The sequence below is a fragment of the Podarcis pityusensis genome (assembly GCF_964106645.2).
Source record: "Podarcis pityusensis genome assembly, chromosome: 6".
Lineage (NCBI taxonomy): Eukaryota > Metazoa > Chordata > Lepidosauria > Squamata > Lacertidae > Podarcis > Podarcis pityusensis.
Genome location: NC_138030.1, coordinates 16,611,876 through 16,625,138, shown reverse-complemented (window position 1 = coordinate 16,625,138; position 13,263 = coordinate 16,611,876). Strand labels below are relative to the sequence as shown.

The following is a 13,263-nucleotide window of genomic DNA, read 5'->3' as shown; positions in this document are numbered from 1 at the left end:
TCAGAAATACAAATTATGTCTCACTCCCTTAAAGAAGATTCAAGTATACACACATGCAAAATTTTCCTATGTTCTTAACAATGCAATCTTGTACCTCTCTACTCAAAAGTAAATTTATTGAGTTCAAGGGGGTTTCTGGGTAAAGAACCACACTTACCTGGGAGTAAGTCCCATTGAATTCAATGGGATTTCTGAGTAGACATGGTTAGGATTACAGACCATGTTCACCAGCACGTGTCAGAGAGAAATGAGTCTATGCAGAAAATATGTCTTGCAAAACATGGGACTGATTACACATGGTGATGTATTTTCAGAGGGCTTAGGTAAGTGATCCAAACAACAAAACAAAAACCCACAATTGAGCAACCCATTTCCTCTTCAGATTGGATAATCTTATTGCCAGTCATCAAAGTATCTTTTTATTGTCAAGTTAAAAAAGTGATACAGGCTATGTGACGAGCACATGCTTTTGCCATGTGAACACATGCCTAGAAACCTACATTGGTGAATGTTTGCCCAAGTCATGGCAGAACAAACATAGTGCTAGTCTTGATTGTCATTGTTATAAAGCAATTGGGTAGCAAAAAGTCTTGCCTTATAGCCAGCAATCATAGCATCTGATCTACCTACTTCTACCCAACCCAGCATTAAAATATGCTTGGCTTCTGAGCAGTTGTCTGTCCCTTGATGCAGCCATTCCAGATGCCTAGGAGAAAGCAAGAGTATGTATTTGTTATAATTATAGCCCACTCTTCTCCCAAGCAGTTCAGAGTGGTTTACAAATGGTTGCATAAGAAGAGCACCGTTGGATCAGACTAAAGGTCAATATGAACTAATGATAAAAGCCTGTTTCCCACAGTGGCCTAGGAGATGCTTCTAGAAAAGGCCACAAGGAGAGCTTCACAGCAACAGCCTTCTCTTGCTGCAGCTCCCCAGAAACTCTTTTGAAGTACAGACCCTCCCCATTCAGCTTGAGCAGCTGAACAATGCATACCGGCTTTCCTTTTACAAAATAAACTCAAAGCATCTTACAATAAAAATAAACACATTAAATGCAATAACACCGTTCAGGATTACTCAGGTCAGTTTCATACATCTTTCAATCACTAACCACCTGCTAAATTTTAAGTATGGCTGAGAGCAGGACCTCTAGTCCTTCATAAGCAAGACTGGGAGGGAAGAGGTGGAGAACATTGCTGCTGGCAGAAGATAAAGAAGATGTAAGCCAAAGGGTGACTGTAGTTCAGGTGGCAAAATTTATCGTGCTGCTCTGGGTGACAGAATCATAGAGTTGGAAGGGACCCTGAGGATCATCTAGTCCAGCCCCCTGCAATGCAGGAATATGCAGCTGTCTCATATGAGCATCGAACCTGCAACCTTGGTATTATCAGCACCATGCTCTAACCATCTGATCTATCTATCTATATATAGATAGATGATATTGTTATTATTATTATTGATATATACCTCACCCATCTGGCTGGGCTTCCCAGCCACTCTGGGTGACTTACAGCATATCTAAAAACATAATAAAAGCATCAAGGCCTGATACAGGGCTGCCTTCAGCTGTCTTCTAAAAGTTGTGTAATTCTTTATCTCCTTGACATCTGAAGGCAGGGCTTTCCACAGGGAGGGCGCTCTTCCTGGTTCCCTGTAACTTTGCTTCTCGCAGTGAGGAAACCAGCAGAAAACCCTCCGAGGAGACAGACAGTCCCAAACACACCCAAAGCAGCACAGAAGAATGGTAAAACAGTAATTGTGTGTGTGTGTGTGTGTGTGTGTGTGAGAGAGAGAGAGAGAGAGAGAGAGAGAAGCAGCAGCAACAACACACCCAGCAAAAGCATATGCATACATAAGAGTTTTAGCCAACATTTGTAAGGCTGGGGGCCAAGTGGTTAAAATCTAATCATGAATTGTCTGAGGGAGCCAAGGTGCTATCATCAAGAAGACCCTGCCACCTACACTGTATACCAGGGGTGGGGGCAAACTATGGCCCGGGGGCCGGATGCAGCACACCGGGCTCATAAATCTGGCCAGTGGACCCTAAACCAGCACGGTGTCTGACTTCTGCGATGCTAGCACGGCTTCGAATTGGCTGCAGGATGCTCCCGCAGCCAATCTGATGTCGTGGGCACCTCTGGGCAGGTGGCGACACTGGTGCAGCTTTGGATTGGCTGAAGGAAGCTCCTGCAGCCAATCCGAAGCTGTGGACGCCTCTGGGCAACACCTCTTCCCGCTGAGGCAGCCGTGTATGGCCAAGAGCCGAGCGGGAGGAAGCGGTGGAGAGGCTGCCTCCGCTGCCCAGGCCAGTGGTATGGGCTCTGCACCCTGCAGACTCCTGCGTGAGTGGTGGCGGTGGGGGGGTCATTTTGGGAGGGGGGGTGTAGCCCTCCACAAGGTCTGAGGGACAGTGGACCGGCCCCCTCCTGATCAGGTTTTCTGACCCCTGCTATATACTCAGCAAGTAGGTGCAGGATTTGGAGCATCCAGAATATTTCCTGTAAGCAAGTAAAAAGAAGAGGAGGGATGCAGAATCTCCCACCCCATCTCTCTTTGACATACAGTGGTACCTCAGGTTAAGTACTTAATTCGTTCCGGAGGTCCATACTTAACCTGAAACTGTTATTAACCTGAAGCACCACTTTAGCTAATGGGGCCTCCTGCTGCTGCCGCGCCGCTGGAGCCCGATTTCTGTTCTTATCCTGAAGCAAAGTTCTTAACCTGAAGCACTATTTCTGGGTTAGCGGAGTCTGTAACCTGAAGCGTATGTAACCTGAAGCGTATGTAACCCGAGGTACCACTGTATTCCTTCACTCAACTGTCAGAAGTCGATGAATTTCTAGGAGGAAAAAGTTTGGAGATGAAAGAGTATAGGGAGGTGATTCATGGTTAGAGGAGAGTTTCGTTCCTTTTGCTGTTACAACACACAGATCTGCAGCAAAAATTCCTTCTAATTCTGAAATTCAGGGGTGAGTGTAGATGGTTAGGTATCCAGAAGCAGATAGCTCACAGACAAGGAATGGAATGAAGGTGGAATGGAATGAAGTGTCCTGGTGGAGGGCATGGCTGGCTGAATGAGACACCCAATTGGAGCAGTCCATTCTGCAACATTTTGTTGCAAGCCCCACTTCTCAGGTCGAATTGTAATGCCTTCAGTTTTAGCCCTAAAAATACCATCCAACATGATTAAGGAGGAATAAGGTACACACCCTGTTTTGCACTCTTTGAAAGAAAAGGCATGCTCACACAAAGCTTCAAAAGAAAGTTCCAAAATTTTTGTATTTGCACATAACTTGCAAATAAAACTACACGGTAATGTTGCTGGGGATTTAGAGGGCTTTTTTGGTGTCCCCACCCCACCTCCAGCATGCAATCTTTTATTGATTTTCCTTTTCTGTATTTTTGGTATTCCAGGTCAGTTTGTTCTGTGCTACTGACTGACTGTCAGGCTGCCTAACACCCTCCCAAACAGGTTTGGCCACTTTTCCAGCTTTACTTCCGACCTCTGCTCTGCTTCCAGGGCTTGAGTTCTCTGAATCTGAACATTTCTTTCCTCTTCCAGTGTTGTAATGTCTCTTTCTTTCCAAAAAGGCCAGAAGTTGAGTCATACATTGTACTGTACAAGAATAACTTCTTCTTTCCTTTGGAGGTGGGGGGAAATGAAGGCTTATCCAAGAAAGATAAAGTAGCTCCTGTTGTTTTGCAAAATAAGCAGCATATTCCTCATTTGTCCTAAAGAGAGTTCAGCCAAATGCTTAGCCAACTGAGGTTAGCTCAGTGTTTTCTTGCAGCTTTGCTGAGAGTGGAGACAATTCTGTACGACTTAGTTTTAAGGGCCTTGGAGGGGCAGGGATAGATAGCCAGGATTGTTCTTCACACATATGTGAAGTTCATGTATGACACACCTGGGCATCTAAATTCTATATCCAAAGAAGTGAGAATCAGGAGATTGCTGGCACTGGGGTAGATTTCATGTTGTTGTAACAAAATAAAAACAGGAATTTATATCTGCACATAATGCTTCCATAAGCTTTTGTAGGATATTTATAGATTTACAAATATTTTCTATTATTCGCATCCGTCTGTCTTGGGAGACAATGGAGGAGCGGACCTTTGGGGGATGAAATTGATTATTTATTGGTATTCATCATACAAATACTGTGTAGAAGTATTTATAGGGTCTTATATAATGGAGAATATATAGGGTTCTATCTAATCCTAATCCTATACAGAGTAAACACATTGAAATTAATGAACCTTAGCCATGTCTACAGTTGGTCTGTTCTGTGGAAGACTAGCAGTGGGTCCCACATTATGCATTTACATGTTGTTGTTTTTAGAGAGCATTTCCAGTACAGTGGTATCTCGGGTTAATTCGTTCCGGAGTTCTGTTCTTAACCTGAAACTGTTCTTAACCTGAAGCACCACTTTAGCTAATGGGGCCTCCCACTGCTGCCGCACCACCGGAGCACGATTTCTGTTCTCATCCTGAAGCAAAGTTCTTAACCCGAGGTAATATTTCTGGGTTAGCAGAGTCTGTAACCTGAAGCGTATGTAACCTGAAGCGTATGTAACCCAAGGTACCACTGTATATATTTCAGGCATATCTAAAATCCAATTGAATACATCACTGTATATTTAAATAGCAGCTGGAGGAGAAGTGGGTAGAACAGCTGTGATTGGAGGGGAAGGGCCATAGCTCAGTGGTGGAGCATCTTCTTCGGATGCAGAAAGTTCCAGGTTCAATCATCGGCACTTCCAGGAGGGACTGGAAGAATGTCCTGCCTAACCTGGAGACCTGCTGCCAATAAGTGTGCACAGTACTGAGCTAGGTGATGCCATCAGTACTGAGCTAGGTGATGCCATCAGTTTCCAGGAACCCTCCTCTTTTTGGGATAGTCTGTAAGTTTGTAAGAACCAGGGTCAATGGGCAGAGTCTTGGGTGAGAGCCAGGAGGCGGAGAAGGGACAGTGAAAGAAAGAGAAGGAACCGATATTGGTTTATATTTATCAGTAATTGGTTTTCATTCAGCATTTGTGCATGTAACTGTATTTTTGTAACATTTGTTAAGCCATCTGTTGTTGCTTTAGTTTTCTGTACAATGCTTGTATATTACGTGGTAAGAAAGGATCTAAATAACTTAATAATATGAAAATTATAAAAATATAGCATGGGGAATTCATGGGTGATGACTACCATGGGTCGTCCACACCATCTTGTTTTGCTGAAAGACTTTCTGAATAAGATCAGAACAACTACATTCAATACTAATACTTCTACCAGTAATTATCTGCTATTACTACCACCAATATTACTTTGGCTACTGCGATCCAGCATCCTCTGAGTTCCAGGAAACGCCAGGCAAGATATTTTAACAAGTTGTGCTGAAATGCAAATCATGGCAGGTTTATGATTCAGGTTGTGTTTTCTTTAGTAGGGTGTTGCTGAGTTGAAATAGAGAAAAATAAGGGCAGACCAGCAGCTGTTAAATATCAAAACCTATACGTTTTAGAGGCCAAATAACCCACAAAGTTCAGCCTTAACAGCTTGTTATTATGTGACTGATTATTCATCGGCTCGACAAATCATTTATTGATCTCCCTCCCCCACCCTGTTCTTTTACTCCTCTGATGTTATCAAGTTCTAAAGAATAATTACTGGCATAATCGTTACCCGAGTTGTTATGAGGATTGTAAGGCCTTTGAGTTAATGCATGGCATATGTCCGCGGCATTCAGCTAATTCACATATCTGTCTGCACTATTAATAGAGAAGGTTACATGCCGATTATCTAGGGTTCAGTCGGCCTGCTTAGGGTACAATAGCTGCAGTGTTCACGTACTTGATGAGCAACATTCCACACCGACATTATAAGCAGCTGGTCTACATAAGATCCGAGTTTTAATACTTAGGCATTGATCTTCCCAACCTGGGCTGTGATCTTGATTGGATCACCTCCATCTCCTGCACCGCCCAGGTCTATAAATAATGACTCACAGGTAGCATTACCAAATTCAGTGGGATTTACTCCTTGGTAAACATGCATAGAATTGTAGCTAGAAATTGCATATATTTTAAAGTCTGGAACAATGGCACGATCTTCCCCACCCACCCTGCCCACCAAGGTAATGCATCATCTTTAAATGATGCTTAATACCCACCCCAGAATGAATAAATAATAAAATGTTTGTTGCATCCTGGTTTTCCTCTGCTTGTTGAAAGCACAAACTATTAAGGTTTGTTTAAAATCCAGGAGAAGATTATATACCAGGGAATAGGTATAGAAAGCCCTTGCTGTGTTCCTCCACTGCACTTCATGTTGTAAACAAATTATAGGCAGGACTGTGGATTCTGCCTGCTGAAAATGAGGCATGCATCTGTTCCCATGGAGATATTCCCTCTCTGAGTCAATCAGTGATCATCACACAATATAGGCTGTCAGTGCATTTCTCGAGGCAAAGTGCACACACATTGTTCTGATTTGTATATTTTTGGTAACATTTGCAAAGTTCAGACAAATTCCAGAAATAAAGCAAAAAAATAGAGAGAGGGGGCCAGCTCAGGTTTGCTACACCCCCACGAAACAGCTCGAAGATTTGCAAGTGTCCACTTTACCTATTCTCTGGAAAATAGAACCGCAGCTTTGCAGCTTTCTGTGTAACTGGTTTTGCTCAGCAGAACTGGTACAACTGTGGAAAAACGGCAAGTCTTGAGAAATATCTACCAAGAGTTTGGAGCACGAGGCATCAGTCGTTATCTGTTTATTATGCCCTTCCTCAAAGGAAATCAGAGCAGTTTAACATCACAATAACCCTTCAAGGTAGGTTAAGCTGAGAGAGAGAGAGAGAGAGAGAGAGAGACAGACAGACAGACAGACAGACAGACAGATTTGCCCATGGCAAAGAGAGAGTGATTTAATTAATGAAGGTCCAAGTATGTGCTATGCCAGGAAAAAGGGATAGACATAATTTTGCATCATAAGAACCACATTTGCTTCTGGGGCCACATGTTGGGTAAGGGTAGGGAGCCAAAACGTGGATGAAGCATCTAAGCTGACCGTTGATTTAATCATCCCCAAGGAGATCATTTGCTTCTTGCTTTTTGCATCTTGTCATTTAAGAACTTCTGTGAAGTAACAAACGGTTCACCTTGACCTCTGGTATTAGGATAGCTTTTTATTTTCCCCTATGTTGCTCAATGGTAGAACAGCTGTTTTGGAGGCACTCTAGTGGCTGGGGCAACCCAGTCAACGGGTTGCATATGAATAATAAAATTATTATTATTATTATTATTATTATTATTATTATTATTAAGGTCCAGCATTGAATCCCCAGCATTTCCAGGTAAGGTTGGGAATGTTCCCTTCCTGAAAGCCTGAAGAGTGGCTGCCAGTCAGTGTAGACAATATTGACCCATACCTGATGTACCAGTGGTCTGTCTTGATATAAGAAAGCTTCCTCTGTTCCTAGGTTCTCTTCCAATTCAGCCTCATTTCAATCTGAAACATAGACTGCTGGGGGATCAAAGAGGCATTTTGTTCATATAAAATGGCAGGCAGAGCAATAACAGTGTTTGGGAGGGAACGGGCTCAGCACTTTGAATAAAAGAGATGGCACGAAGCTGAAAAGGACACTGACAGTATGAGTTGCGTGATTAAGTAACTACCTTCACTTAATGAAGTCACTCTAGTATAACCAGCAGCAGAGGAAAGCTGTAAAGTAAATAAAGCTAAACTCTCCAGGCTTGAAGCTGAAACCCGCCTGGCCTGTTTTACAACTTCTCACTAAATTGCATTTACATCCCTACATGGGGGAGGCCGTTTCACTTCTCTGAACTGTTGGGCTAGAACAAAGAAATCTGATCTCTCCGAATCTTCCTGGAGCCAGCCCAGCAGAAGGAATAACCTTTGAAAGGACTGAGGAGAGAGAGAGAGACTACAGGGAAGAACAAGGCAGCGTATAAAATTGGGCAGATGAGATGGTTCAATAACTAGATCTCGGCCTCGGTACATTGTGTGTCATTTAAAAAGAGCAAACCAGAAGTATCCCCGTGTGACTTTTTAAAGAATGGATGGTGCCTGAGTTTGTTTCCTCTCCCCATTCATTTTCTACTTTTGTTTCATGTCTTTTAGATCAGGATCTACTGGTACGTTTTGAAATAAATAGGTAACGGCATCTGACTCCCAAATGTTGAATATATACTACTCAGACACGCACACATCCTGAAAAATAACAGTGTGGGGGTGGATGGGAAGGATAAACCAGGAGGGGATCTTCATGTAGGGAGTTTTGTTATGGTACTGATTGCAAATTCCTGGACTGGGCATGTGTACAAAGGTCCCCGGCCCCCTCATTCTCAGACACTGGGCATGTGGGAGTTGTGTTCTTAGATTGTGTCATGTGAATGATTGTGGTGATACTACATGTGAGGCCTTTTTGTCAGGTGATGTTTATTCTTTTCCAAGATTGCATTTTGATGCTGTTATCTTGGTGTGTTTTGATGTTTTGCCCATGATTTTCTTTAGTGGCATCCGTTATTTTACTGATATACCATTCTTTTACTTTTGCACATTCTTTTGAGATACTATTGCTTAATTACTTGAAATGTGGAAATAATAATTAACGGTAGTATAGCTTATTATTGACTGGAGATGTGAACCACTCTGAGATTTCTGTTGAAATATAAAGTGGAACAACAACAACAACATCCACCCAAAATAAAAAAATTCCTTCCAGTAGCACCTTAGAGACCAACTAAGTTTGTTATTGATATGAGCTTTGGTATGATAATATCTGAAGAAGTGTGCATGCACACGAAAGCTCATACCAATAAAAAACTTAGTTGGTCTCTAAGGTGATACTGGAAGGAATTTTTTTTTATTTTGTTTTGGCTATGGCAGACCAACACGGCTACCTACCTGTAACATCCACCCAGCCGAGCCATTATTTGCACCTGGCACTGTCAGGACCCTAGCAGAATAAGGTTACCAGATTTTTTTCAATGAATCCGGGGACACTTTTCAACTTCAATAGATTTTGTATGGGGACTGATTTGTAAATCCGGGGGCTGTCCCCAGGAAACGGGGACATCTGGTAACCTTATAGTAGAAGAAATAATGAAGTAGATCCCACAAGTGTGAAAGTCCCCCCCACCTTTCAGACAGTAACCCTGAGGTGTAGGGACTGTTTTGTTTTTACTAATCACACGTCAGTCATTCTGTAAGCCTTTTGTGGTTAACCATCAGGGTCAAAAGGCTTTAAATAAAAGTGATAATAAATAGGACTTCTCAATCTGTCAATTTTGCTATGAAACATTGCAGGGAAAAGCTTATCAGCTGGGTCTCTCTTCTCTATTGGAGGAAAATGGATCTAATTAGCCTCCCCAAAAAAACTTCAGTTTCCATATTCTTGAGGTGACCCGTGAAAGGAGAAGCATATAATCTCATATCGTTTCTATTGGCTTCCCTCACCCTTTCCCTGAGAGAAAGCGTTATACAACAACAACAACAACAAAAAGATATGGGAGAGAGAGGAGATGAGAAAAAATGGCCTCCTCCAGTTCAAAAATGATCAGTCATGCTGATGCCAAGGCCTCTGTACAGCATCCCGCACCAGCTTATTAAAAGGGAAGACTTCATGAGCAATTCTCTGTCAACCATGTCTTTCATTCCCAGCCTAAATGCTCATAATCGGATAGTGACTTCATCAGCTTGAGGTGTGGTATACGGCTTCCATATGTTTCTTGCTCAGAAGACAACCCTTTAGGGATGCATTTGAGGAAAGGGGAACATTTGAGAGAAGGCAAGAACTGATATTCTATCTTGTATGGTGGTAATATTAATTAAATTGGAATAGCAAAACACTGAATATCTGTAATTCAGGAGACTTGGAAAGAGGGAGGCGTTATATTGGTCTGAATCCAGAGTTCCCTGGGAAGAGGGATTGGCAGTTAAACCCCTCTGAGAATTGTGGCTTTGTGAGGAGGGGACTGGAGGTCTCCTAACAACTCTCAGTATCCTTAACCAACAACAGCTCCCAGAATTATTTGGGGGAAGCCGTGACTGTTTAAAATGGTATCAAAGTGCTTTAAATGTGTGCAGATTCTGAAGTTCAGGTGCTCACCATGACAACTCCAATTGCCACGCCTGCTCTAAGACTATCCAAAATGAATTTTTGACCAGTGCTAACATAACAGTTTCAGTGCCCATACCAGGTTTTCTCCTCGCTTTGCTTAAGGGTGCTGGGAATTGTAGCTCTGAGGGGTAAGCTACAGTTCCCAGGGTTATTTAGGGAAGTTGTGTGCTGTACATGTATGATATGAATACAAACTCCAAAATGTCCTAGCAGAGTGGGGATTTCACCAGATACTGACTACTACACTTTGACTACTACACCAGATACTGCCTCTGTTGTATCACACTGGCAATGTTTATTAGGTTGACCCTTTATATAAAATATTGTAAGTGCACAGGGTAAAAGAAGATGTGAAGGGGGGGGGGGGAGGTTGGCCCTTTAAAAATGTTTTTTTAAGGTTGACGCTTTAAAAAATATCATTTAATTAGTCCTGCTCCTGTGTTTTTAGCAGCAGCCAGACCCGAATAAATAAGTGGGTGCAGGAAGCATTTTGTGGGTGCTTTTCTCGTGGAAGTAGGGAAATGCTACATAAAATCAATTTCTGTGTGCTAGATTGCTGTTAATAGCGCAGGAGCAGGGTCAGTAAAAAAGGTGGCAAATGTAGCTATTAATCAAAAGTTTAAAAGCAATAGCATGATTTATAGAACAGAGGAAGTGCAATGCAACTTGAAAGTGAATTTGAAACTGGATCGCTTTTCACTGATTTAAAAAGTGAAACGGGATCAGATATCATGCACACGATCACAAGTCAAACATTAACTAGAAGGGGTGAGGACATAGTGGGTGGGATAGGGAGAGTAAAAAACAACAACCCAGAATCTTAAAAAAAATAAAAGGGCCAATGCATTGCCTTGTGGGCCATGTGCATTCAAGCTGAGAGATAAAATCTGTGAGCAAAACAGTTATTGAAGTAGCACACAGACACAGAAATACTTTAGTGGCTGAAGTTCCTTTAGCAATTCTATGACATCCGTGTGCCATCAAAGGAGGAAGTGGGAAACAGAAGAAAGACATTAGTCAACATTAAGAAAGAAACTACACTAAAAATCGCCCTGAACTTCAGTACAGGAAAAGAACAGAACAGAACAAGCAAGTCAGGCATCTATTCCCTAGGGTGAATGTACTGATATCACAGTTGGAAATTTTCATAAAGGACAGCAAGTCTGGGTGGTATAGTGATTAAACTAGGCACAAGTAAACATGCTGAGGGATGCACTGTTAATCTTTTAAATACTTGTACTAGTCACTATTGGCAAGTTGGGTTAAAAGTAAAATAACACTAAGGCCCATGCAAAATGTTTTGGGTTATAGCCAATGATATTCCTACTGAGAGTAGGAATTATTGAACCTAAGTTAGTAATGTCCATTATCTCTGAGTGGGACTAGTATTGGTGGCAACCTTTTCATTTCCAAACTAGCTATATTTGGTACAATACTTTCTTTTGCCTCTGCTAGGTTAAAAGGAAGCATGCAAATCAGTTTCATTGGAGAAGAAGGCACTAACACATATACTGTACACAGAAATACATATACACAGAGGCCATAAGGTTCCTTGCTCCCATAACCTGGTTAGATTACTATAATGCACTGTGATGGGGCTGCCCTTGAAGACTATTCAGAAGTTGCAGCTGGTGCAGAAAGGGGCTGCCAGACTCTTGACTGGCTTAGCCTACTACATAATAACTGTTTTTATAATAATAATAATATAATAATCTATTATTTGTACCCCGCCCATCTGGCTGGGCTTTCCCAGCCACTCTGGGCGGCTTCCAACAAAGATACTACATTAAAATACATTTTAAAGAGTGTTGAACTCAGATTCTGCTTAAGTGAATTCCTTAAGTATCTGGTTGGCCACTGTGAGAACAGGAAGCTGGACCTGGTGCTCCTTTGACCCGATCCAGCAAGATTCTTCTTACATTCTTAACACAATGTTCTTTGGTGTGAGTAATATTATGTAAGTCCCTAAGTGGCTTAGGACCAAGGTATATGAAGAAATGCCTCTCCCTGTATTATTATAGAGAGCCAGTGTGGTGTAGTGGTTAAGAGCGATAGACCCGTAATCTGGGGAACCGGGTTCGCGTCTCCGCTCCTCCACATGCAGCTGCTGGGTGACCTTGGGCCAGTCACACTTCTCTGAAGTCTCTCAGCCTCACTCACCTCACAGAGTGTTTGTTGTGGGGGAGGAAGGGAAAGGAGAATGTTAGCCGCTTTGAGACTCCTTCGGGTAGTGATAAAGTGGGATATCAAATCCAAACTCTTCTTCTTCATCCTGCCTGGGCTTTAAGTTCTTCTGTGGTTCCATCCCTGGACAATGTACATTGTTCAGCTACACAGGCGAAGGCCTTTCCATGGTGGTAGCCTGGCTTTGGAGTGCTCTCCACCCACAATCAAAACTGGTGCTGACTCTGGTAAGTTTTAGGCACCTCCTACAAAACTTACCTCTTTGTCCAGGAGGTATTTTGTAGGGAGTACTCATGAGGAGGTGAGGTTAGGGTTGACTTATTATTGTGGGATGTAAAAGCTTTTTAAAGTTTTAACATTACTATTTAGCGGTTACTATTGTTTGCATCACTTTTGTGATTGTTTGTGAGGAAGGGTGGGATATGAATTCAGCAAACAAATGCATACATGACTGGGATTAATGTGCAGGATCCTTCACACCCAAATGTCACCAGTGATTTTGACACATGGAACTGCAGTGACAATCGGTGGAACTGACAATTCTGTTCATCGTTCACTTCCAAGTCAGGTTGCTCTCCCTGTTTTAAATTGACAGATCCTTCTTGAACACCTAATGCTTTAAAACTTTTAATTACTTCTAGGTCTAGCACGTGTTGTTGTTTTTAACTGTCTGTGCTCCGGTGCCATTAATCATAATGAATGCAGTAGATACTCCAGCTTCCTCTATTTGCCATGGACTCTCCTGATATTATGTCATGAGACACACTGTCCCAGCGTGTTGTTCAGACATGCTGAAGCCAAATATTGGGCTTCTGCACCCTCTCTTACCGTGGCAAGAGATTTAACTATGAAATGTCAGTGCAGGGAGGGCAGGGCCATAGTTAATGCGATGAATGCTCAACAAAGAGATCATCTAGAAGTGATGAGTGAGGGTTTCCCCCCCCCCC

General features: G+C 42.4%; 1 long non-coding RNA gene across 1 annotated transcript in view; it reads left to right on the top strand.

Annotated features, from left to right (window-relative positions):
• Positions 1–1,680: 1,680 nt before the first annotated feature.
• Positions 1,681–13,263, top strand: part of LOC308480326 — a 31,544-nt gene continuing 19,961 nt past the window's right edge. The window contains exons 1-2 of the long non-coding RNA XR_013988043.1: positions 1,681–1,744; positions 3,415–3,472. This is a non-coding gene — a long non-coding RNA (uncharacterized lncRNA). The remainder of the gene's footprint in view (positions 1,745–3,414; positions 3,473–13,263) is intronic.